The sequence below is a fragment of the Spea bombifrons genome, chromosome 3 (genome assembly GCF_027358695.1).
Source record: "Spea bombifrons isolate aSpeBom1 chromosome 3, aSpeBom1.2.pri, whole genome shotgun sequence".
Taxonomy (NCBI): domain Eukaryota; kingdom Metazoa; phylum Chordata; class Amphibia; order Anura; family Pelobatidae; genus Spea; species Spea bombifrons.
The window spans coordinates 83,816,298-83,843,660 of NC_071089.1; the positions used below are offsets into that span (position 1 = coordinate 83,816,298).

At 39.5% G+C, this 27,363-nt stretch overlaps 1 long non-coding RNA gene across 1 annotated transcript; it reads left to right on the forward strand.

Moving 5' to 3' along the window:
- Positions 1–14,617: 14,617 nt before the first annotated feature.
- Positions 14,618–15,493, forward strand: LOC128483656 (uncharacterized). Its single transcript, XR_008351091.1, has 2 exons — positions 14,618–15,212; positions 15,292–15,493. It is a non-coding gene; the product is annotated as an uncharacterized LOC128483656 (long non-coding RNA).
- Positions 15,494–27,363: the final 11,870 nt, after the last annotated feature.

The following is a 27,363-nucleotide window of genomic DNA, read 5'->3' on the forward strand; positions in this document are numbered from 1 at the left end:
GTTAGATGCGAGTGTGTTTCTCTGTGTGCCTCTGGCTGGTCCCAAGCCCTCCTCCCCTTTTTGTCGCATTACACAGTAATCGGAGAGGGTTTGGATGAGCTCCAGGGAACAGGATGTACTTGGCAGGCAGACACGGCCTTGATGTCTGCAAAATGTCGGGAAATGCAGCCAAGAGCTGCTAACTGGGTCATTAACCTCTAGAAGAAGAGCAAGTACTCTAGTCCTGTCTCTCTTCATTTCACCAATAAAAATGCTTGGGAGTGGGGAGGAGAGAAATCAACCTGGGTTTCTAGGATCTGAAAGATGACCAAATACTCCAATCACCCCCGCCTCCTCCCTGTCCCAGAAATAAGCTTACAAGTGATCCTATTAATGGCTGCTAAGTGATTCCCACAGGCGTTAATGCCATGCCTTTTTAAGGAAAGTTTCCAGGAAATACGTACTCAGAAAACACACGACCACATCTATAGATCAGTTGGGCAGCGCGTTAATATACATTCACTTCCTTCCTTTTCTTTCTTCATTACTATACGACTATTGCAAACTGGCTTTTGGTTTTATAATAGCCGCTCTAGAATGTTATAGCACAGTATTTATTTAGAGGCGTTCTATGGCTGTATTTTTAGAAGGGGCATTTTACGCCAAAAGAAGTGCTGCTATTTTTAAAATAGGCAGTCTCTATGGCTACTATCTTTTTGTGTTCATGGTTACAATCTTGTTTACAATCTAACAAGGTGATTAAATGATGGGTATATATTTCACTTAAAGGAGCACTCATGCCTATTTGGTCAAATATATAAATAAAGATCCCCACATGCTGGCAGTTATGTGTGTCCACCCTGTCATATGGTGTATACAATATGGGCTTCATGTACAATCACACATATTGTATATATATATTTGTTAAGTTTCAGACATTTCAGAAACATATTTGGTATGTATTACTTTTATTGTTTCCTTTGGAATATACAGAGTAATAATGGCTAATACCGTAAATGGCGACATTTTATCTTTTTGTTTGGGTTTGTATCATTATATCATGAGGCTTGCCTTTAACTAGGTATTAATAGATAGTTGATCTTATCTTAAAAAGTAAAGGTTGTGTTGAGCGTCAAGATATGGAAATGGATAAACAAGATCTTATACAACAATAGCTGATGGCTTGTGTGCCAGGTGTTGTATACGCAAGGATTGGAATGGAAGACCTTGTTCATTTGAGGCGGTAGTAATGTTAAGTTCTTTTATGAGATGGCAAATTTGTCAGCCAGGTGGATGAGAATAGTGACCAATTTGGTGGCCCTAGGTTGATTGGCCCTAGATTGTCTGGTGTTGCTTGACATCTCCAATAAAGCAAGCTTTTTAGTGGAAGAGGGGAGTCCTCGAGCACTTCCCTCTCTCCCTTAAACACAGCTTAGAAATGGAATACATCCAGGACTTAAAGGCCACCAGCCAAAGCAACAAAGCATCAGAAAAAGCAAGCAGGGTGCTGGGTTGTATAGTGAGAGCCATCAGTAGCACAAAGAGAGAGAGGTGGTTCATTCACATTACAGATCTCTGGTCAGATCTCACCTGAAAGCATTGTGAACAGTTCTGGAGACCCCATTCTTTACAACGATATTGACAACCTGGAGTTTACAGGAAAGCTACCAAAATGATGAATTGTTTGCAGGATAGAAATTTTGATGACAAAGGGAGTTCAATAAATAGCTTGGAGAGAAGAGAGAGGGGGAGATGGACCAAGGACTGATTCCTGTCTTTACATCAAGAGAAATTGGTAGACTAGATGAGCTGAATGGTTCGTATCCGCCATCAAATTATATGTTTCTACGGGGGCTAAGGGTTCAAATACTTTTTAATGGTTTAAATACTTTACGTACATTATGCATTTTATGTAGTTCTGTCATTTGCATTTAGTTAGCATACATGATGTATACACAGTGATGTAGAAATTTATAGTGAAGACTATTTCTTAATGTTTGCCCATTCTAATAGTTTTATAATGTCAAATAATAGGTTCTGTGAAAAAGCTCACACTTTCTTACTAAAGAGGAGACATTGACCTCACGTGTGTGTCGTACAAACCCAGGTGTTGATTCAGCAGGTTTATCAAACACGCTTGCCTTGATTCCCCTAGAATTCTACCTCCTCACAGGTTCACAATCTAACCTTTTAACCAGAACCCAGCCAGCATGTCTTTGAACAAAACCTCACGTAGAGCAGACGGATAGTACAGATAACAATAAAGAAGTGTTCAGGAGTAGAACATATTATCCTCACTCATGTCTACTGCCTTGATGTCTGGACTTAAAAGAAATCCATGCTTCGTTGCCAGCAAAGCCAGGTATGCTAAGTCTCAGCAGTGCCTGGTGCCATTAGGCTGGCATATTAATGACCTTGAGGATGTCATACATTTCACTCAACTCCCCTTAAATTAATACCGATACACTGAAATAGTCACCGGTCTGATGTCAGGATGAGTTCAGTGTTTTGTATTTCTAAACTTGGGTTACCGTGCATATTATATATCTGTCCATTTCGTTCTCTCCGTTGCATCATGAAATCTCTTTTTTATATAACTGTGGACTGTTTCTGATTCATCATCTTAAACAGGGCTCAAATTCTTAATAAGCAAGATCAGAGTAAAGAAAGAATGTAAGTCAAGGTGAATATTAGTCAACCAATACATTCATTAGGTAATGAGTAAAGGAAATGTTTGTATTCTGACAATGAAGTAAAACTATCCATCTTGCCAGGAAGAAAGTTATTAACCAAACTTGGACTCCAGCCTTCCAAGGATTTTTTTCAGTCCTTCAAGGGTAAACTTCAGGAGATATGTGCAATGAGCACCCTCTAGTGGTGAGATATAAAATACATTTTAAAAAAGTGTGTGGGGGGGATGGAAGGGGGGATTCTGAAGCACAATTGTTTTTCCTAATATTGGTAATCATGTGACCTATGTCTGCTTTCTTTCATCTAAAAGCTACTGTTTCATCTCCGTGTAAATGTAATCTGACTTTGCTGTTAGTAAGGTCCAGGCATTTTGCTATTTACAACAAAGTCATATGACTGTTGGGTGGTTTTCTCTCTCTCTTTTTTTTTTTTACATCAGAGTGGTAATATGTAATATGTTTACAGTCTACAGTAAAACTATGCCTGAAGAAAGTACCTCAATGTCCCAAAAGCTTCAATAAATAATGTCCTCTCTGTCATTAAAAGTATTATTTCTACTCTACTTTTGTGATTTTTTTCATTCGAAAGTGCCTCGACTCCTGGTATATCGGAGGGGAATACAAAGAACTAAACACAAGCAGTCTGTATATACTACTTTCGCCGGGCAGTGAATGAGTTAACAGATGTGTAGGTGAGGTGGAAAATAACATGACTTTTTTATTTATTTATTTATTTTCCCTTTCTTCTTTTTTTAGTAATCTGGGACATAGCAGATGTCAACATAGATCCAGCCGATACCATGCAGGGTGTGTAAATACGGCATAACAAGCACAGCTCACAGCTAGGACATACTTTGCCTCTGGCACTATTACCTCAAATTACCTGTCCTAGAAACACCTGGATTCATTTCCACATAACAAAAGCTCGGCCATTTCTGTTGGCACAGAGATACTCCGAAGTATCCCAGGAGCATGTGTTTCCTCTTTTCTAAACTACTGTCCAAGCATTATGGGTCATTAACAAGCAGCGGAAGAAAAACAAGGAAAATAAAGTAATCCAAACTGCTTAAAAAAAGATTTTAGAATATTGCATTCCGTTCTCCTAAGAATGTATTCTTTCCAACATTACAAATTGCCAATGGAGGGGCGCTTTTTTTTTTTTAGTGGTTGTTCAGTATGTAGGGGGAGGACTTTTTATGGCACTTTAGGACCTATTGATAGCTTAAGGATGTGTCTAAGGCAGTTAGAAGAATAATACATTTTAATTACACAAATTCATTTATAAACCCATCTAATGTTCATCCACATTATTGTAACATTTCGAGTTGCAGAACATTATACTCACTAAACATAAGCGCCTAGAAAAGAGATCCCTGGTGAATCCGACATAATATGTAATATGTATAAGCATTATACGGGATTTGCAGCAGCCGTTAGGTTGTTAAGCAGTTTGGAAAATGTTATATACAACCTGCTAGGCGAATGGGGCTTATGTGGAAGAGATATGAAGCTCAGCAGTATACTCCAGTGAACGTCTTAACATATATGAGACAAAATGGTCTATACGTGGAAATTTGTAGTTATTTTTTGTGATGTTATTTTTTCTCAGAAGTAGTCACTAGAAAAATATTTCAAAAATCCAGTAAAGAATCAGGAGAATGTTTTCTAGCTGTTTCTGGTTCAAGGCACCTGCTGCGAGAATGCCACCATCTCACACCTGCAAGAAAGGGAATTCCCCAGTTTATATTTTCTTAATACTTTTAACGTAAGACTTGTAGAAACCTGCCCCTAGGCATACTCGCTACTTTTTAAACCGTCGGATGCCTTTTATGGACTCTGGGGTGTGCTTTGAGTCAACAAACGTCAATCTTTTGCACTGTGCCGCTCTCTGGTGTTACCACTGAAGAACTGTAAATGAACCAAAGGGATTATACAGAAAGAACTAGCCCAGTTTTGCTAGTGGAAAAAATCCTGTTTCTGGCACATTGTACATAATTTACCATTACCCAGGAATAGTGCAAGCTTTGGAAGGTTAACTGGTAAGAGACTGTTTCATTACAAAACAGATATGCAGAAATGGCGGAGATCACATGGTGATAGACATGGATGATGCTTATACCACAACATTTTAACATTAAACAAAGAAGAAGGCCAAATCACACCAACCACCCCATACTACTACTCAGACTGGGTTGTTTTTGTTTCGGAATCTACAAATAAATAGGTTCTGCAGTTAGAGAACCTAAGATGGTCCACCAAAATATAGCATCTATAGGTGAAAAACGAATGATCCAGTGGAACCACCATTTTAGATAATGCAGGTAATGAAAGAAGTTAGACAAGCTTGTCCATAAAGGGTTGAATTTATTATTTGTGTTGTCCAGATGTTTGATATAGCAAGGGGAGGGCTGATATCTTCTGGCCTGAGGTGCAGGTACAGCTGAGTGGCCCCCTGGCCCCTCGCCCAAACACACTAGCAAACACACACTTACTATAAGGCACACACATACACTCTCACTCTAAAACATACTCATTCCATCACATCCCTGCCTATTAATCATACCCCACTCTCTCAATCCCACTTCACACTAATAATCACACCGTTACCTTCTCTGAAGTGCTTCCTTATCGTGAATGTGGAAGTGGCCACACCATTACCATTGCATTATGTGACCCCATTGTGCGCCTGCCAATTCAGACCAGCCCTGCTTGAAGAATTTAAGACCAGCCCAGGGGGCAATCCTGACACTACCCTGTGCCAGCCCACCCCTGGCTATAGCAAGTAAACAAAGTCACTTTTTCTTAATATGATCTTTTGATGTAAAACGTTTCAAGGGCACTAGTTTGTGATTCCAGTAGTTATACACGGAGCTCCCTATGAAGATATGGCATAACACTGCTCTGTAACTAGGCACCTGGGGCAAGGTCAGAAGTTGCACCCGGGCTGATGCCACTTCCAGAAGCATGGGGAGCACAAGGGAGCCCTGGGGCATCGCCGCAAGGCAGCTCAAGTGACCCCCTTCAACTTTCTTTAAAATTGTTCATATTCCTTAAATGTATTGCGTCAAATATGAAAATACACGAACAGATATTTCTAGAATAACCTTTGTCAATAAATAAAAAAAATTGCCTTGTGTATAAAAGATTAAACAGAACAAAGTTTGAATTGTATCTTATACATCTCATCAGTTTTATAGAAAACGGTGTCATTTTGACACATCGCTCTATTTTTATTCAATAGGTTCTGGTTTGAACAAGGCACCTTTTAATTCTGTCTGGTAAATGCTTAATGGAAGAGATAGACAGTCAGGGTGGAAAAAGGCGCTCACAGTGATTCAGGAAAAGAGAAACATACACCGACATAATCTGTTTAATCTTCTTAATTGTTTATACTTTGGATTCATTTCAGCGTTCCGGATGACAGTTCATGAAATCTGCTGCACGTATGCTATTCATTTAATAATTAAATCGGAGTGTACAGTAAAATAATAGAAATATCTGTCTTCCAGAGCCATTCTCATTGATTGTTGCCTTTGTTCCATGATTAGCAGGGAAAGTATGGAGTGCTCTGGGCTTAGCTCTTCTAGCATAGAGAGATAAACGTTTCAGGAATGGGTTTTTCTACCTTCAAAACCACGATCATTCTAAAGCGTTGCTTTAGAGCACCAAAAAAGTCCTGAAATCAGTGTATTAATGCTGTTCCAATAGTAATATTTTTAGAATGAAGTGAATGGGCATTTGTTTTGTGACCACAAGTCATCTGCTTCCCCTCAATAATGTGATGGCCTCAGTCACTGGAACTGTTTGCTTTTCTTGTTTTATAGAAAATGTGAGAAACGTATGCATCAGCAAGTTTAATGTGCACTAGAATGCATGTTTAAAAAAAGACATTATGTTGTATGTCTTAAAATGGACTTTTTGTCACTAGTGGGATATTGTTACTGATTAGACTGTTTTATTTGTTATGGGGTAACTTTTCAAAGTTTGCACCAGTAATGCTTTTTATACGTAATACCTACTGTATCAAATCTCACATAGCAGAAATTAGGGCTAATATTTTTTTTAAACCTTACGTACATAGATAAACATTTTAATTTTGTAAAGATTAAAACAACGGAAACTTTTAGAAAACAATAATTTTTTATGCATTTACATAAAAAAACTACATAGCCAGTACAGAGGGCAAAAATAATATACACTAAATGGACAAAAGTATTGGGACGCCTGACCACTACACCAACGGGGACTTTGATGACATTGCATTCTAAATAGACATAAGTATGTAGCCGGACCCCCCCCCTTTGCAGCTATAACAGCTTCCACTCTTCTGGGAAGGCTTTCCACAAGATTGTGGAGTGTTTCTGTGGGGATTTTTGCCCGTCCCACTCAGCATACCAAGATATTTTTTAAATGTGTTTTTTTTTTAATTATTTTACGCTTCACAAAAGTGAAGCTATATATTATGTTTAAGGCTGTAATCAGGGAATGTTGTCATTAGCCTGAATAGGTGGCAACAACTTGCCATGGTTCTTGCCATATTTTTTTTACTAATTCACAATTGAATTAATTGTACTTTGATTTAGCTCATCCATCATCTGTGTAGGAAGCAACAGTGGAATCCAGTGCTTACACATCAGATATGCCAAGGGTTAAAGGCAAGGGTCATTTTACTTTTACTGAGATTACGCAAACCTGATTCTACAAATATCATCAAAGGTTGATCATAATGTACTGGCTGTGTCAGGTAAGCTGTTCATGTAACTGCTAGGGTAAGGTAAATCATGAAGTCACCATTGGACTACATATTTTAGTTATTTCACCTAATCTTATGGTCAGTGACCAATCAGCAACGCCCTCAACCCTGAGAGGAAGTCTCATGTTTACACCCAATCGCACAAGACTTCCAGTGTGGGGGATTCACTGATGGTTCCTGCAGACTACCATGTGAGGCCGGTCCCTTCACTCGGGGCCATCAAGCTTTTTAACCAAAAACCAACTATATTCATGACATCATAGTACATCAAATTCTTGAAACCACCCAAGAAATAATATGAAAGAGCCAGTAAACTTTACTTTTAACAGTTAAGAAAATGTATCAACAATTATATCAAAGTAAGGTTTGCACAATCATTATCTTATTTCTGCGGGCTGCTTCCTTTTGCCGACACCGGCAGCGTCTACGTGGTGTCGGATCTGTACTGTTGACAAAAGAAAGTAGGTGGTCAAAAGCAAAGTGAGGCTGTTTTATTAACTCAAATACTTTTTTCAGTTATTTTTCATTATAGTAAGGTTTATTTAATTGTTTCTGCCAGCAGACTCTGTAGCTGACTCTGAATCCTACTGCAGCATGTTTGAGCCAGCAATATGCACTCAAGTAATACAATTATGGCTGTGGCACTATACACATAAAACAAAGGTAATAATACTGTAGTGCTTTGTACTGCTGTACGTTTGCATCTGAGGTAGAGAAGACATTGCGACTTACAACCGTCACTATACATAATGAATTCTAATCCCCAGTAAATGTCACCATTTGGAAGGGCTCGGTTTGCCTTGTTAAATTTGCAAAAAGACAGTCTACAAACATTTTGCTCTAACTATGCTCAGTTCCACTTCAAGCTCACCGTGGTTGGCCCTTCATAATGTATAGCAAATCATTTAGCACACCGCTCCCCACCTGCAAACTCAAGGGTTAATGAATAAACCCCTTTTTCTGTAACAGGGAAAATGTTTATGAGCTAAATGTAACTTTTTTTTTTTTAAATCAGAAGTTTTAAACAGAACAAGTACTTAAGTTACCTTCCAAAGTACATATTTTTTCTTGTACTGATATGATATGCCGATGGGTGGTAATGAGGTTTAACAGCTGATCAGAGAACATTTCTGCCATTCACAGAACACAACAAGAGTGATATCCTCTGAGATAATAGAACTGAGAGCCATTTATTGCTCAAAGATGCTAAGAAAATTACCCACTACAATACCTTTAATCTTATTTGCCTTTCACAAAACCAACAGGACAGACTGATGCATTATATATATATATATATACGGTATATAGAGAGAGAGAGCGAGAGAGAGAGAGAAAGGGAACCTAGTCTCTCATTGAATACACTGAAGGGATACACAAAATGCGTTATGTTTTATGCACTTAAACAGAAATGGGCGCACAGCTAATTTTATGTAGCTTCCCGGCAACGGATAAACCACTGGCTTTGGTGCCTTTTCTCAGCTCAAATTTAGAAAACTAAAGGCACAATCTTCACAAATGTGTTTACAAAGATACAAGGGGTTCTGATTTATATCTCCCGGGGAAACCATCCTAATCTCAGCAAACGTAATAACTTTCCTTCCTTTCTGGCTATCCTTTTGCAGAAATTAAACTTACGGCACTGGATCAAATTGTCCTATTGTGGAAAACAGCTGGTGATTTTGTAAAGTGTTATAGTTTATTATCTTATCATTACACAGTATTGAAATATGCCATTATTCCTATTATTCTAAACAGAGTGAGGCGTGGTGGATACTATGCACTATTTAGTAGCACTTTGTGTAGACTTATGGTGGCTACACTGGGGTCTATTCACTAAAAGGAAAGTTGTGTTGCAGCTCTTTGACTTCACTATACATTATGAAGAGTAACCCCAGTGAGCTTCTGCGGCAGGAAGGGCTTGGCTGGCTCAGTTTAATTTATACTTAGAAGAAAAAAAAGGGGAGACTGATTGGTTCCTATCTGTTTTCAAATTCTATAGTTAACACCTTCAATCCCAGGGGTTTTTGGTACCTCAAAGCCGGGAGCAATTTTGCCATTTTTGCGCTATGTCGGTTCAGAGATTATTCTCTTTTCCTGTGAATAGTGTACCCATGTAAACTATATATTGTTTTTTTCAAGGAGAGATAGAGTTTTCTTTTGATACCATAGTTGGATGATTAGCTGAAAATTTTGAATGAGAAATTTAGTAAAAACTAGAGAAAATTAGAAAAAAAAACAGATTTTTTTTTACATTTTCCCTCTGAATCCTCAGAAAATTAGGTAAGGTGATGGAAAACCCCTCCAAGTTTATCAATTCAGGTGTCCTGATTTCAAAAATACCTAATTGATATAGATTTCCATACTTTCCCAGCACCAGGGAGCATTCTATAAGGTGTACATTTTTTGTAGAATTTTTATGCTTATGGCTTAATGGGTTTGGGGGTTGTGAACGGTGGCAGGAGGGTTATACTGGCTAGATGTTATGCTAGGTTAATGGGATGTAAGGTTTTATAATTATTTTTTTATTATCTTTTTTAATATATTTTTTATTTTTTTTATATAATTTTTTTTTTGTATTTTTTATTTTATTTTTTTTACACAAAAATGGTTAGAAGTCCTCTTAGGGACCTCCTGAACATGCCAGTGATGTCACAATGACATCACAGCTCACATTATTATTTTTTTATTATTATTTATATTATTATTTTAATGATTTTTTTAATTATTATTTTTTAAATGAATTAACGGATTTTTTTTCCCTTCACTGTTTCAGGACGGGAGGGGGAGTGAGAGACTTGGTTTCTCACTCCCCCTCCCCGCGATCCCCCAGCACCGATCACACTGTGATCTCTATGCAGGTCCTCACAGACGTGCATAGAGATCTCAGCGCCTGTGCCTCATCAGAGGACAGGATATCCCCTGCAGGGGATATCCTGTCCTCCGATGACCTTCCGGGTTACCTCAGCAGTGACGCAACCCGGAAGGGAATGCCCAGTTTGAAATGTAACAGCTTTCCGGCTTTCATGCCAGAAGCTGTTACAGCAGATCGGACAGCAAAAAGCCGGCGATGCCGGCTTCTGCTGTCAGTGGGGAGTCCAGGCTGTCCAACAGCCTGATCTCCCATGCATTGGACAGCCTGATCTCCCATGCATCGGCAGGGATGTGTCCCTGACGCTGCAAGAAGGGCTGGACGTACCGGGACGTCCATAGGGGATTGAAGGGGTTAAAATTATTCAAACTCATCCCACTTATGGGTTATACAAAACCAGCTTAGCCCATGTTGCGGGAGGAAGACCTGCCAATTCCCACTTTAGTGAATAAACACATTTTCACCCATTTCAGGAAACATGCAAAGGGTGGTTTGTGTCGCGCCTCTGCTAGTCATGGTAGTTGCTAACAGGTTTGTTATTGTTTTATTATACTACTATCATTTCTCTTGTTTATAACCTGTAAATAGATTCTGATGCCAGATCTTGCTAGAACTGGTTCCTCTCAGCGTGCATCGGAGATCATTTTAAGGCATATTTTACATCACATTTCATACTCCATTGACCATTACAATATGTGAAGCAGCTAAGACTGAATCATGCCATGGTGGCTTCCAGAAAACCACAGAGAGAAATAAAACTAGTTCCTGTAAATGCATTCTTCTGCATTCAAATGTAATATTGTATAACCAAGGTAAAGTGTTTCAGCTTCTTCTTTGATGCTGTGGAACTATTTCAATATTACCTTGGTAACACAAGTTACAGCAAGTTCATATTCAAGTCTCCTTCTGCTGAGAGAAGGTTGATAGAAACCCTGTTCCTTTTTTAAGGTTTTGCAATTATTTCCAAGTAAAGGGGAAGATTTGTGCCTTCATTGTCTGTCTCAAATAGAGGCTTATGTAATTTTTCTATGGGCAGTATATTGTATGCCATGATGAACCATGGCCAAATGTGCATGCACATCTGCTCGTTGAAGACCTCATCCCAAATCCACAGATATTAATATGGAGCCGATGCCCCATGCTGCTGCTACAACAGTATCCACTCTTCTGGAGGGTTGGATGTTGGAACTTTGCTATGGGGATTAATTTGTTTATAGACATTACTTTGTAATGCTAAAGCTGGAAAGGGTCTTGCTTAAACTATTGCCACACATTTTGCTGCATAGAATTACCTATAATGGTTTTGCATGTCCCTTCAATCGAACTAAGGGGCTTACCCCAAACCATGAGACATGGCCCCAGACCAGTATTCCTCCAGTTGGCATTGTGTAGTCAGACAGGTAATGTTCTCCCGGCTTCAAACCCACAGCCACATTTTAGACTGCCAGATGGTGGTGGTGATTCAGGACACATTGTTACATTGTTACAGAGTCTAATGGCAGTGAACATACACTTCAAACGACCCTTCACATGACACTTATATGCTTATGTACATCAGCTATGGAAACCTAATGAACTAATGAACAGTTCTTGTACAATACTTACAGTGCTTGTACAATGGGTATTGCCCCAAACAGCTTGTCTGTGCCTTCTTTGCCCCCAAAAAGCTTGTCTGTGCTTTATTTGTCCTTAAACAGATTGTCTGTCCCATCATTGCCCCAAACAGCTTGTCTGTGCCTTCTTTGCCCCCTTTCCCCTTCGCACACACAAACATATGTAAACACACTTACACATATTTACACATGCTAACACACACCCACTTTCACACCCCCTATATATGTATACATGCATCCATGTTCACTCACAAACACAACACATACACATTTATTATAACATACAAACACTTACACACTCATGCTAACATATATCTCACACCACTTATACATACACATTTATGTAAACACACACTTTTCCACATACACATTCATGCTCAAATACACTTCTACAAACACATTCATCCTCACATACATACAAACATACACACCCCCTCCAATCTCCTGTTCATTGCTGGATATTTTCTAAAACGCCACCTATAAAAACTGAACTTTTTTCTGCATCTTTCACCTCACATCTGAACTCTCCCTCTGTGTAAAAACAAAATAAATTCTAATTGTCCAAGTCACTTTTCTGTCACTTTTGACCTTGGCTATTATATTGTCTCTTGAATTCAACACTCTGTTTGATCCCATCACTTTGCTTAGATCAGTCATAATCTATGACATAATATATAAAAAAAGACATTTCTATTGGTTTCAAATCTAGCAAACTCTTGCAAACTCACATACGCTTATGCATATACCTGTTATATATTCATTGTTAATTCCAAATAACTAAAAACAACCAACAACCTCCTACATATCTACAAGACGTGGAACACTTAACATGTCTCAATACTCTAACCTTCAATAACAATAACAACTCTAATCTTTATCTGACATATGTATTTTTCACAATGCACAAATTCTTTACACATTCTACTTTTCTTGACTAAGACAGGACTTATAATAACCTTGCTATAGGTTGATCACATTATATAGACATTTTATAACTTTGTGTATCAGCTTACCAGCCACCCCAGTAAGGCTTCCGACACCACTTATTTCATTTGTTGAAACGCTGTCACATTTAAACGTTTTCCCCATGATGTAACATGATAGTAATGGTTTTATACATAAATATCTAGTTCTTATTTTATGTAACACTACAAAAGAAAAACCTACTTAGAAAATAAAGATTTCCAAATAACCATTCACAACAACACATTCTTATTACAGATCATCATATCTGATAATGACAAAATGTTGGCCATCAAGTTGTTTACTTGGACATACAAAACTTTAAAGGCTTTAACAGCATGAGCTACAGAACCTAGGATACTTGATATTGAAATGAAATATGGGAAACATCTGGGCTTAACTTAGTGAGCGGGAAGTGAGGAATGAAAATCATTTACTGGTGGATCCAAAAAATGTTGGATAAATTACTGCTGAAATTTGGAATACATCACTGGGATTTTGTTTTCCAGTGTATTTTCATCAGAAAATTCCCCAGACCATAAAACCAACAAAATATGTTTTATTGTTAAGTGCATGGGAATTGTTGGACTATTAATGTATTAAGGATTTTCAGTGTAAAGAAATAAATTCACTAATGGCTGAGTTGGCCCAAAAATAGCCTCAAAGCCTTTCATCTTGTGTTCTTCACTAATGAGTTTGAAGGGCCAACATAACGCTTCTCATGGGGAGCTCACTAGGTTGACTCCCTACCTCTGAAAGCCTGAAACAACATATTTCTTAGAACATAACCTTTAACTCTAACATTAAATCTAGCAAATCAAACTGTATCACAAATCTAGAACAATTATAATTGATAAGGAGGATCAAGGCAATGTATAATGGTTTCATTAAAACTTTTGCAGGTAGGTATAGACTATTCAGGAACATGTAATAAATTAGGACTTTGCTCACTCTACGCATGATAATCTACCAGCTTAGAAATTTGGGTTTTTTCCCAAACCAAAGAAACTACTTTCATTGCCTTGATCTTCCAAATCAATATTAATTTATTAAGGTTTATGACAAAGGTTACGTTTTAAGAAATATATTCTTTTAATTTTGAGGTTTCTTTTGTTGAATTTTGGGATTTAATTTAAGTTAAATGACCAAATAAGGTTTGAACTTTGTATTAAAAAAATGTTGGAAAAAGTAGGCAGTAGACAGGCCAAATGGTTCTTATCTGCCGTCAAATAATATGGGAGTATTTCCTTGAGCTGTCTGCTAGAGGACTGCATTGGGAGGCGGGTCCCGCGGGTCCCGCGGGACCCGCCAAAGAACTTGCGGGCGCGGGCGGTTTTTCAGCTATTGCGGGCGGGAGCGGGCGGTCAGCCAGCATACCTGCGGGTCCCGGTAATCCCGCGCAGTCCCGCAAGGCTGCCTTCTCGCTGCTCCCTCACAGCGTCACTTCTCTTGTTCTGCCCAGGAACACAGCGGAGTCACGTGATTTAACATCTCATCAAATGACTCTGCTCCGTTCCTGCGGGAAAAGAAAACTTCTGTGAGAGCAACCTGAAGGCAGCCTTGAGTGCGCGGGAAATCTGCAATTCTGATAAGGCAGTGAAAGAGTTTGTATTAACCAGTATGTATGATTTAAGGAATAGATCAATGGATGTTTGTGAATGACTTCTGCTGGGGCTTCTATGATGGGGGAGAGTGGCACACCAGGGGGCATGGGGGCATAGTGGCATATTGGGGAGCACAGTGGGTTATCTGGAGATATATGCATAACTGGGGGCACAGTGTCATATCAATGGTTGGAGTGGCATATCATGGGCACAGTGGCATATAAGTGTCTATAAGGCATAACTGGGGGCACAGTGGCATATCAGGGGTTGGAGTGGCATATCAGGGGGTATGTGGCATATCATGGGCACAGTGGCATATAAGAGTCTATAAGGCACACCAGGGGGCTATAGGGCACTCCAGGGGGGACAGCACAGTGGCATATGTGGAGATATAAGGCATAACTGGGGGCACAGTGGCATATTAGGGGTTGGAGTGGCATATCATGGGCACAGTGGCATATAAGTGTCTATAAGGCATAACTGGGGGCACAGTGGCATATCAGGGGTTGGAGTGGCATATCAGGGGGTATGTGGCATATCATGGGCACAGTGGCATATAAGAGTCTATAAGGCACACCAGGGGGCTATAGGGCACTCCAGGGGGACAGCACAGTGGCATATGTGGAGATATAAGGCATAACTGGGGGCACAGTGGCATATTAGGGGTTGGAGTGGCATATCATGGGCACAGTGGCATATAAGTGTCTATAAGGCATAACTGGGGGCACAGTGGCGTATCAGGTGTTCGAGTGGCATATCAGGGGGTACATGGCATATCATGGGCACAGTGGCATATCTGGGGGGTATAAGGCAAATCTAGGGGGCAGAGTGGCATATAGGGGGATATAAGGCATATCTGGGGTAGAAAGTGGCATATAGGGAAATATAAGGCATATCTGGGGGGCAGAGTGGCAAGCCTGGGGTCAGATATGCATAACTGGGGGGCAGGTTGGCAAATAAGAAAAATAAAAACAAGAAATACATTTTTCTCAATTATACTTTTTATTAAATATGAAAACATAGTTTCCTTATCAATTAATATTTACTAGTAAAACTTTTTTTAGGTATTAAAACCTAGTTTGAGCGGGCGGGATAGGACACATATGTTGCGGGAGCGGGCGGGAGTGGACAAACAATCAGCGGGAGCGGGCGGGATTGGACAAAAAATCAGCGGGAGCGGGCGGGATTGGACAAAAAATCAGCGGGAGCGGGCGGGATTGGGCAAAAAATCTGCGGGAGCGGGCGGGAGCGGGATTAAAAAAGCAGTCCCGCGCAGGGCTCTACTGTCTGCCTCACGGGAAACGTGGAAGCAACTCTGGCACTCGATAATACAGTCTCCATTGTGAATCAGTGGGAACTGAACTCAGAGTAACTTGCAGAAGCTGAGTGTCGTTCTATAAAAGGTGAATTTGCCAAACACATCTATTGACCCTTTTCTCGCGTACCATGAGTTAGCTTCAAGTCTAGCATTGAGAAAATGTGGGGTTTAAGGAAAAACAGCTAAATGTTTTGATGATCATGTTATGGTACAGTCATTTTCTAGCCACATGGTCGAGGTATGACAGTGGGCCTCGAATCCAGTCTATGAGACCTTGGGGTTTGTTAGCCAAAGGGAGAGTTTACAGGAGAGTTGTGTTTTTCCTGCCAACTCTCCCTTTAGTGAATAAACCCTTTGTGTGTTGATCAGTTATCAGCTATAGTATTACAGGTAATAAGGAAAAAGACACACGCACATTTTAGAAGGCAGTGGTACAATATTAATCATGGGTGAGGATCAGTTGCATAAAGGAAGCAAAGAGATGCAAGAAATCAAAAAGGCAGCGTCTAATCTAGATAGTTTCACTAAGGATGATGTGAATTGTAGTCCAACTGGACAACAACTGCTTGCCTGAAACTGATAAAGTCTCTACCTGCTTGAAACCAACAATGCAAAAAATATGCATAAGCGTCAGAAGTTTTATGAGTTTTTAAAGTTTATGTACTTGTGGACTAGCAGCAGAATGAGAGAAAATGATATAGTGCACTCAAACGAAATGTCTGTGCTTTGATACATCCCCACTAGAAATCATTTCTACTACAGAGAAAATCACTTAACCACACAAAGGCTGAGCATTCCTTTTATAAGTACTTTCCATCATATGATAACTGCTATAAATGTCCAGTTTTATTCACGACATGACTACATTGCTATTGCTTCAATGAGACAAGGTAGTAGGTGTTTTAAACGTGAATAGAAGTCAAATGACATCAGCAGGAAAGGGACAGAAGTATTGCGCCAGGAACCATGACAACCCTTGTTATAAGCCCATCCGAGGAACTTTTCAACTCAAGAATATCTATTTACATATAATTTGGACAAGGACACTTACATATGCACAATAACTTTAATTGTGCTGTGCAAACTAAGAATGTTAAGAATGACTGGCGTTCTTTACTTGCTTTTGTTGGTAAGTCCCTGTAAAAATAAATGCTTTGAATAGAGTTAAGTGACTGAACAGAGATAAGAGTTTCAGGGAAAACACACAGTACCAATCTCTGACCACCGTTTTAGTTCCTATTATTGGTGATATTTGTTGTAAAAAGAAAAGTTTAAAAAATAACTGTTTCTATAGTCTTGAAAAGACGCGTTCGCTCCCTGCTGCTGGCTTGCGTTTTGAGTTTGGATGGATTTTAAATCAGAAAAATTGATAAAGTTAATAATTATACACAAAGCAAGTGATGGGTAAGCCAGATGGTATGAGCCAAGACAGAAAAAGCTGAAGTCATCTGTCATGCTGCAAAAGACTTTGTTCTCATCCTGTATGGATGGAGGGGCTGACTCAGCTTTGGACCCTTCGATGTTTCATGAGTTGGGCCTAAACCTGACTCAAGCAAATCCAGACTCATCCAGCTATAATGAAAACTTTTACAACCAAACAGTTAGTTCATGGAGGGTCTCTGTCTAGTTACTCTAGTGGCACTTAACATCAGCTGGATGGCCTTGGGAGCTCTAGATTCCCCTACTATGTTGCTTTTCGCAGACATACCTTGGTCAGGCTACCTGGCGTTCTCCCTTTTAGGGGAAGTGGCTTAGTGAGGGTGGCCTAGCCCTGCACAGAGGAACTTAAGCAGGCAGGGGGTCGGAGAGGAGGTGGTCGTGAGCAAACACTGGCCCTTCTGTCCTGAAGAAGGTGACCTGGAGAAGGAGGGCTTCGCTCGGAGACTCAAACCTGGGGAGTTCTGGTTATTTCCCGGGCTGTCTGAGAGCATCTGAATTTTAGACCTAACAATGTAAAACAAGCTAAAAGATACTTTTCACCCATGCCTCTAGACTCCAACCACTGGGTGATGTGCTCACCTGATGCACAGTACGACCATCCTGATGGGTGATAATAATGGCATATTAAGTATGGCATGTTCACTCTGGGATTAATACAATGCTACAAAATTAATGAGGAGTCTAATTATTCCTGAGTAGTTTAAAAACTGATTTTTAGAGTAAATATATATATATATATATATATATATATATATATATATATTAAAAGGATTACTTTAATTTATACTGGTCATTTTTTAATGTAATTTTAGATTTAAACACTTACATTTCAATGTCTGAACTGAGGCAGAATAAAGTTTCATAACTTTTCATGCAATTTTTCAATAAATGCCGAGATCCTAAAATAATAATTAAGCAGAAGGTGGGTGGAATATACAAGGAAAGCCATATGTTATAAGTGAAGAGACATTTGTACTGTGCGTGTGAGATTTGCTGACAAAAAAAAAACTTCTATTGACATTATTTAAATGTACATATGGTGTCAAAATAAAAAGGTCAAAATATGTGTAGATTGGCAACATATTACACCCACAGCTCATCTTCTGTAATCCTGCTTAATATTACTGACATGGAAGGCACACAGAATATGAAGAAATGACAAGATAATGGCAGTAATATTTCTGCAATTGCTTCAAAGAATCTGCAGAGCACTCGAACATTTCTTGTAAAACATCCTCTAGATTGTAAGCTTGTTTGAGCAGGGCTCTCCTCACCTGTTGATTCTGTAAGTCAAATAGTTATGTTATATATACCTGTGATGTTCTGCATACCCATTGTACATCGCTATGGAATATGAAGGCGCTATGTAAGAAAATAATAATAAATATGTGGGCTACCATGTGATGCGTGTAATGGCACCCTCCAGTACTCTTTTCTAGAGCCTACATGAGGCCTCATACCCAAAAACCATTGCCATTCGTTAATAATGACAATGCATAATTGCTTCATTTGATGGATATGGTTTACAGTACCAAATGTTTTATTATTTTTGATGTTTAGTTGTTGTGGCAAAACCAAGTGTCACGTACCCTGGGCTCCTGGAGGGGACTGAGTGCCAGCCACCTTCCAACAGACCCTGGTACAGAGTGCCATGTTTCCCAAAGTACCGGAGACTCTAAAGACTGTGGAGCTCGGAAACAGATTTGGGGTTCATGCATTTTGGGAAGGGGTTTATGGGTGTTTTACTCTCCATCGGGTCAGGACTTACAGGACTTATTTACACCTGGATCTGATATCCAGCAGGTTTTAGCCAGAAGTCAGGGAAACGCTCAAGTTTACCATCCTACCCACAGACTACAATAGTGACCTCCTACTGGGCTGAGGTGGGCCGAGTGCAAATACTGAGCCGTGTGCAAAAGAGGACCTAATGAAGAAGTTTATGTGGCTTGCTGTGTCTATTGCATGTAAATTACCCCCGTGTACTGTTTAAATACCCCTGTGTTTCCAAATAAACTGAGTCCTGTTTTCACCTCAACATGAGTGCTGTCTGGTGCTTAGGGTGGGCTGCTATGATACTTTATTGTCCTTTTCAGTACAATTGCCACACTGTGTAGTACGGCTTCGGGTAGCCACAGCGCCAGTGTAGCGACGTCCCCCCTTTTCTCTACAACGCTGGTTCTGTCTGGCACCGAAAGGGGTTAATTGTTAGTGTCCCGGCAGGAGGAAGCAAGGTTTGGTGGGAATACTCAATCGGGGTACAGGGCGTCCCGTCACACCAAGATCTTTATTGGTTAACACTTTCCATTCCCTCATAAATGGACATTAAAAAAGGTAGTGGATCACCCCATAAAACTAAAGTACCCCACATGAACTAACACCCACCTTCTTTTGTACCCCCTGAGTTACCTGAAATTGTCTGTATTTGAGGTTTATGTTGTCATTAGACTTGGGCGCTGGCCAACTCTTCATATTCGTGTTAGTCTTTGAGGGAGGAAAAAATCTTCGTATTCCGCAAATATTCGCCCCTTCCTGTCTTCGGTTCGGGGGAATATTTGCGTGCTTTCTTCGCGTTGGTTTTTTTCTTTTTTTCTGTTTTTTTTTTAGAAGGGGTTAATACCGGGTTAACGTGGTACAGACCACGCGGCAGCTTTGGCGCCAGGAGTTTAAATGTCCGTACGAGCAACTATATTGGTTGCCTGCAGGGGCCTCCTCTGCCATCAACCAATGAAGTACACCTGTACTTCATTGGTTGATGGCAGACGAGCCCCTGCTGGTGACCAATAAAGTTGCTTGTACAGACCTTTAACTGTTACAGCAGGGAGATCAGTAGACGAAGATTCTTCGTGTTTATGATTCTTCGTGTTCGTTTTACCGCCTCTATCTTTGCTTCTTCGTTTCTTTGGGTCTCTTCGTGTTCGTTTTCATGTTCGCCTGAAGACGAATGCACAAGTCTAGTTGTCATCATACCCCAAAACGGGAGAGATCATAGGGAGAGTGTTACACAAACTCACACCAGTTTGCTACAATACGTTCTTCTAGAGTAGCTTTTTAAGCTTCTCATAATAATCAACTGTAGGCTTCAGAAATTATTATTCATCTGTGTCCTGTGTTACTGCAGATCTGTCTGCATGACTCATCCCCGGCCCAGATCGTGTTCACTGACATTATGAACACGAGTGTTTCTTTCTTTAGCTATCCAGCCAGGCTTTTGCGTGCGCTCAGAGGGAATCCTTGGTTGTGTTCCAAATGTTTACTCACATTCTGCCACATAACAGAATTTAAATCAAAGAAAATTAGGCCATGTTTTTACGCAGTGCTCAAATGTTTTTGTTTATTATTTAACAGCTGCCTTATAATAGTCAGATTCAAATGTCTATCTACACTGATAGGATGGATAGTATTCAAGATATTCTTCAAAACAGGACACATTGCTGGAAACAAACCTCAAAAAGGTAGAGGCTTACAGCAGGGCCAGACTGCTGACATAAGTGCGACCGACGGCTGGATTTGCCAGTCGCACGTCCCATTGTGTACAGCCGGTGGCCGCATGCTGCTGTGCACCGGAAGCAGAGGGGTGAGTATGGGGTGTTAGTGATGCAGCAACGATTATTTTTTAGGAATTAGGCCATTTATGCTGGGAGATGGAAGGAATGAGCTGGTTTCTTGTTTGTGAGTGATAAAGAGGGGTTGCTCTAACATACCACAATAGCAGTCAGTAGTGCAATAATATAAACTTGCCAACTATCCCCAGTATTTACCACACATCTATATTACATATTACTAATGTGCGCTTTATAACCTTTTTACAGCTTCGGTGCTGCCATGCCTATACTATATAGACTAGATGCTGAATGTTGTACAATGTGGAGAGGCCAAGAATGAATAGCAGCACATTCTTCTGTATGAAGGTTCAGGTTTAAAAAATTTAAAAAAGTAGCAAATTATTAAATTATTATAAGTATAGAATTATTTAAATTACTTTTTATAATTATATAAAGTAGCAAATTATTATTAAGGATTAACACGTTAGGACATACTGGTGCAGAAGAAGAGGGCCCTGCCCTTGAAAGCTTACAATCGTACCATTCTATGTTTTAGACTTAAAGAGGAACTGTCACTGTTACTAAATTAATTTATTATCTGTAGCATTTTTGCAATCCATATTTCAGAGATATTTCATTTAAAGGGGTATAGATCTTGAGATCTATAGCACAGGGCGATACAGTTGAACAGCTAATCAATTACTTGTACATTCTCTTCACTCCAAGGGCTGCATTACCCCAATCATGAATATTGTTAAAGGAGTGATAACAATGGGAAGGAATAACTATACAGGAAGTTGGCGTACCAGCTTTTTGTGGCGTACCTGGTACGTCACCGGTTCTATTAAGTCATTAATAGAATATTGGGGTTCATTCACTAAAGTAGTAGTTGATCATTTCATTTTTGGATTGGTACTACACATTATGAAGGGCTAATCCCAGTGAGCTTCTTCTGCAAGAAGGACATGGCTGGCTTGGTGTATAATGAATAATTCACTCGCTGGTTATGGTATATATTGTGCAGGGCCAGTTTAGCCCGTTTATCAGCAGGCTCCCTGTAACTTTCTTGATTAAACAATTAATGGTTTTACATAATGTTAAGAGAAAGTAATCATTTGTCTTTCATTTTTTTTGGATAAGGGCACAGTTCCATCTCTTTCTAAATCTCCAGCTGTGTTGTGTATATAGCCTCACTGCCAAAAGAAATATATTTTTTGGTGCCCTATGGTTAGGTTTTTTTCAGCTCACCTGTTCTGTGTCACAGCAAATCTGACAACTGTTTCATCTATCTGCTCGGAGCTGACACATGCTAGAGTATTCATTAACTGTCTACATGGAGTCTCTTCTAAAGATACTGAGCACTTTGCTGAAAACCAGTTGGCCGAGATACTAGAGACTCTTAAACTAGGTTGATGGACTTTCCAGAAGATGAAGTGCCAGGTTCTTTCATTTATATGTGAAATGGTTGGGATGACAGGTAACGGTTATTAAGAAGCAATGTCCAAATTGTAATATATAGGTGTGTGTTAAAATAGCAATTTAGACCCTTGCGTATTTGGATCCAGCTCAAGTCAGTTTGAGACAGTTCATCCAGTGTCAGGGTTTGACATCAGAGGCCAGCAACTTTTTGAAGAGCAGCCATAAAGAATACATTTTGTATTTAAATGACTATGGTTCCCATAAACACAGTTCACTTAGGGTACCAGGGGAACCGAGGCCAGCACTGTTAACTGTGTGAAGAGGAATTAGATTTAATAACAAATATTTCAATTCAGTGACACTGTTTTTATGTTACGCATTCTGATCCGTGTTGGCTTTTCCCTAAAATAAAACTTTTCTGTAATGTATATTTTCCATTTACTATAAATTCCCCTTTCTTGTTTAAACTCAGTGCACATATATCTGGAACTGTTTAATAAATATGCTTGATATGTTGAGCCTCCTGGTTAAATGTTGCTAAATAGCTTGCAAAACACAAACACACATGGTCTTTGCATATAATCTCAAGAATCTATATAAACAGGAACATTCTAAATAAACAGGACACTGGGTCAAACTTCCTGTTTCTTTATTATCCTTTCTGATGTACACCCATCAAAGGACTTTACAGGTGGGTTAGCCGGCCATTGCACAGAACTAGCTGAGCCAGATGCTAGGTGTGCCGAGCCTCATGTGCCAACAACAGAAGTGTGTGTATTTACCAAAAAACAGATGCGAGGAAGGGGTGAAGCCAACAGCGGCTTGTCCAGTTTGGGGCTTCCTACAAAATTATAAGCTAATTCGATAGTTTCCTAGAAAATAAACTTAGGTAAAGAATGTCACGCCATTTTTCTTCACAATAAAAATTAATATCTGTATCCTTCAGAATGGTTTTATGCGCAGCACTCTGTAGAGCCACTTTACGCATCTACCATTTTCCATGCTTCATATTGTGTTCGGTAAGCCATCCATTTGTCAATGGCATGAATGAGTAGAATGCGTGGAGGAGTTTGCTCTCTGTGCACGAGAGGAGTTTGCATCTGCGCGCATGAGTATCCATAGCAAGCAGCCACGGGGGAAAGTAAATGATCAGTTTCCTAAGTGCTGCTTGTTTTGCACTTTTTATCACTCTTTCTCGTGAAACCAACCTTTTTAAAACACTTCAAAGTAAAAATGCCAAGCCCTACAAAAACTATATTCATACCGCATGCACAGTACCAAATCTCAAATTAATCTAAATTCATTTTGAATAACTGTTTACATAACACATTTAATAATAGTTTAATAACTACACAACAGGGGCATGTACTTAACAATAACATTTGAATAAAAATAATTAACCATAACGGAGGGGTATACTAAAACACTGCTGCGGAAGTAAAAAACCCAACATGATGTTTATTTTGCATGTCTTATTTTGGGTATTTTACAGGCAGACTGTAACAGGAGCAACAATACAGCTTAAGATAAAACTTTTATGGAGGTAATATCCTTGCGATCACATTTTTTTAAGCAAACGGATGCCATGCTCACCATGAGGATTTCATTCTGGGGTCATTATGGGTCTATCCACTAAACAAAGAGTTGTTAGTGAAGTTCCTAGGATACTCAGAAACACTCAGTTACTCCAACTTGTGCAGCGACTTACCTATTCACAAATGGTTGAGTTGATTTAAATGCTACTTGGCTCATATATTGAGAACGTGCAAAAGGTGAAACCAAATGTCCGAAAAAGTAAGAATAAAAATGGAGTACTTTCCTTTCTTTTGGATTGGGTTTATAGCTGCAACCTCTTTTTGTTCTTTATTCACTTTATTTTTATATGAGAGATTCGCGATCGTGTGTTTTCAAGCGCCCCTAGACGGAAGTCAATTTTCATATATTGAGAAGACAGCTCAACACATGTATCACCTTATCAAGTTTATATCAAGAACCTGCTCTGTTACCTTGACAGTTAAAGTCTGTGTTAGGATTGTCTGCAAGTGTATATTTGTCTCCCATGGTGGTATTGCCTTGCATGCAAGCTTAAAGGGACATGCGGTACCACCAGTACTTTACTATACATTTTTAAACCTGCAGGATACATTTAAAAAAAAGATGAAGAAAATATGGATCTCTGGAGCTGCAGAGCACTCTCTCCTTTGCAGTAAAGTAACTGCACCACTTGAAAAGCCAATGAGTGGCAGAAAAGGGCTCCCATAAATGAAATCAATGGAGATGCTTTCTTTGCATGTGCACAGCGGGTCTTCTTAAACTCCCAGGGAACACCAGCATGAGCCAACAGCTGAATTGTCTGGCAGTGAGTATAACGCACCTTCACTCTGCCAAGCAAATTCACCAGAAATGGCTCTGTGCAAGGTGAGTGTGTGCTATGGTGAGTGTGGTTGTTACATACCTCCCAACTTCTACCCCTGGCCAATCGGGACACCAGGGAGTGGAGCTTGGGCATTTGAGTGTCACTTACACTTGTAGCGCTACTTTGCATACACACAATTCTGTCCCAGACACTGGAGAATGAGATCGAGACCATGGGATTGAGGTCCTGAGTCCTGCTATCCTGATCTGCCCCTCTGTGTCAGAATCAGGAATGTCCTGCACAGAGCAGGACAATTGGGAGGCATGGTGTTAAAGTAACTGTGTATATGTGTGTGTGTTAGTTACCGTGGAGGGGGACTTGGCTTTACACATCCCCTAGGCCATATGGTGCCAGCCTTCCCCTGATACTAAAGTACATACAATGGCTGGAGAGTCTCTTATTTCATTTTCTTTATATAAATGAACTGAAAGTTGATTGATCATTGTGATTTTATGAACCATAATCATTAACATAAAATAGCATCTAGCCTATTATTTAACATAACATATTGTTCGCTTGCATCATAATCACATCCATTCAACCACTAGAATTTTTTGCCTGTAAGTTTATTATATTGTGTTCTTGATGCTTTGGATTTAATAACATTATCCAAGAACTGGACTGTATATGTACATTTTGGTACAGGGAATAAAACAAGTTCAACAGAAAAGGACATGTGGCATACTATAGCTGTAAGTCTATGGTTAGCTTTTGTAGTGATTGAATAGACATATTACAAGTCGGAAAGAACATACTGTATAACGGAGTCTTGGCAAATACAGCAGATGCACGGCAATGAAATTGTGAAACAAGCTAAATAGGTTTTTCATAGGATTCTTCGAAAAAGCTGGGAATGTGTTATCTCAAGGAGAGACCGCGACAGAGTTTGGATCAGATGGTAGCAGCCACTACTGAAAAAGAACTTTGTGTGTGCATTAATTAGCTGGGTGATAAGTTAAAGAAATGTTAAGGGAATTTCTGGATGATAACAGAACCCTTGTCTGACTCAAGTGGGCAACGTGCCTTAGGCTCTTCTTGATGCTACTGACACAACAAGAAAGCAGCGAGTAATAGTAGCACAGCCTTTACAAGCATCAGCCTCAATGGAATGGAAAGTGACAAACAGTATTCATAAGATTAACCTATTTGCCCTGCTTGCCCCAAAAGCAGTGTTTCTGTAAGCTATGGTAACTTGCTCTGCTGCCATATACTAAATGCTTCTCACTAGAGGAGTTAACATTTTAAGACAGGGGTAGCAAAGGGCTTGATCTCCAGTTTATTGATCAACATTGCCCATCATCCTTAGTCTTGCATCCGATATCACAACAAGAAATGCACTTGATTTCGAGTGCTCCTTTCCTGAAACCAGCATGGTGGCAGTCTGTAGGCCATGGAATATAGTAAATGTTTGCATTTAGTACATGTATACCATTGATACAGCCGCAGGGTGTGCGCATACACAACCACGATGCTGTACACCATTCCATATAGTATTTTTTCCAAAAGAGAGAACATTCTGGTCAGGCATTTCCTAATCTATACGTGTGCTTGTGATTCTTTTAGCTTGGTGTTAAGATATACATTTATAAAGTACCTGGTGAACACCGGGTCTCAGTATACAGCCTCCAGTTTGTACTGACGGCTCGATTTATAATGACAAGATGTTTCAAAAAGAAAATTACACTGGCAACTGATAAGATCGTGTGCTTCTCAAATATTGGGGAAAGGAGGGCTGACGTTGTGTGCAGAACATTGCAGAGAACAGTAATCAAGGCTAGTGTTATAAATAGACAGATCTCTGTACGGCAAGGCAGAGCCACCTGGTTATTAAGACAAGCAGGCACACAGCTGGTAAAATGTGCGTCTTTACACTGTGGATCACGATGAGAAGAAATCTGCAAGTGGAGAGTGAAAATTGATCTATGCATGTGCAGGTGTCAACTAGCAATTTCAAAAGCCCTCGCTCGTGTACTGAACATCGAAAGCGTGCTTTTCTCTGATAGAATCACTCCTTCTCCCTTGCTCTGAAGAGCAACATCTTTTTATGTATTGCCAAATAAAGTCTCTTGCCAATAAATAGGAATTTTCACTAATAAAACCTTAATGCGATATCAATCTCTCATAAATTGCCAGCGCAGAACGTTAACCTCTGTATTGCCCAATGTGTGATGTCATCAACTTTACATTGTATGCAAATGTAGTAGCCTCTAATTCATGAGATCATACTGCATATAAGGATGGGACACATTATTATGTTTGGAATACCAACAGGTAACAGATCATGATGATGCTACATAAATCTACGAATAACATTGTTTTTTTTTCTCTTTTCACATGTGATTAGTTTCCATTTAAAATAAAGTATCAAAATGTATTGAAAATTAAGATTGTATCTATTTGGCAGGTTCAAAGGCTAATAAAACCCCAAATGGCTACTCTAAAGTAATGTCTTTATTGGTTTTCCAAATGTTACTATAACATCATCTATTCTATGGAAGCGAATAAGCCAAATAGTGAGTTATTTTATTAGGTGTAATTATTCATTTGTTAGAGCGTGGATCATTCTGTCTGACATGATGTTATGCACACATTATCCACACTATATCTGTACACATTGCTCCATCGTAAAGTATCTGGAAGACGATTTGCACAGAATAGAAACCTCCAATATCTGTGGTCCCATAAGGGTTAATCTGTAGTTGCCCCATTGGTAGTGAATGTACGTTTAGTTATGTTACAGTTCATGATGGTTATACG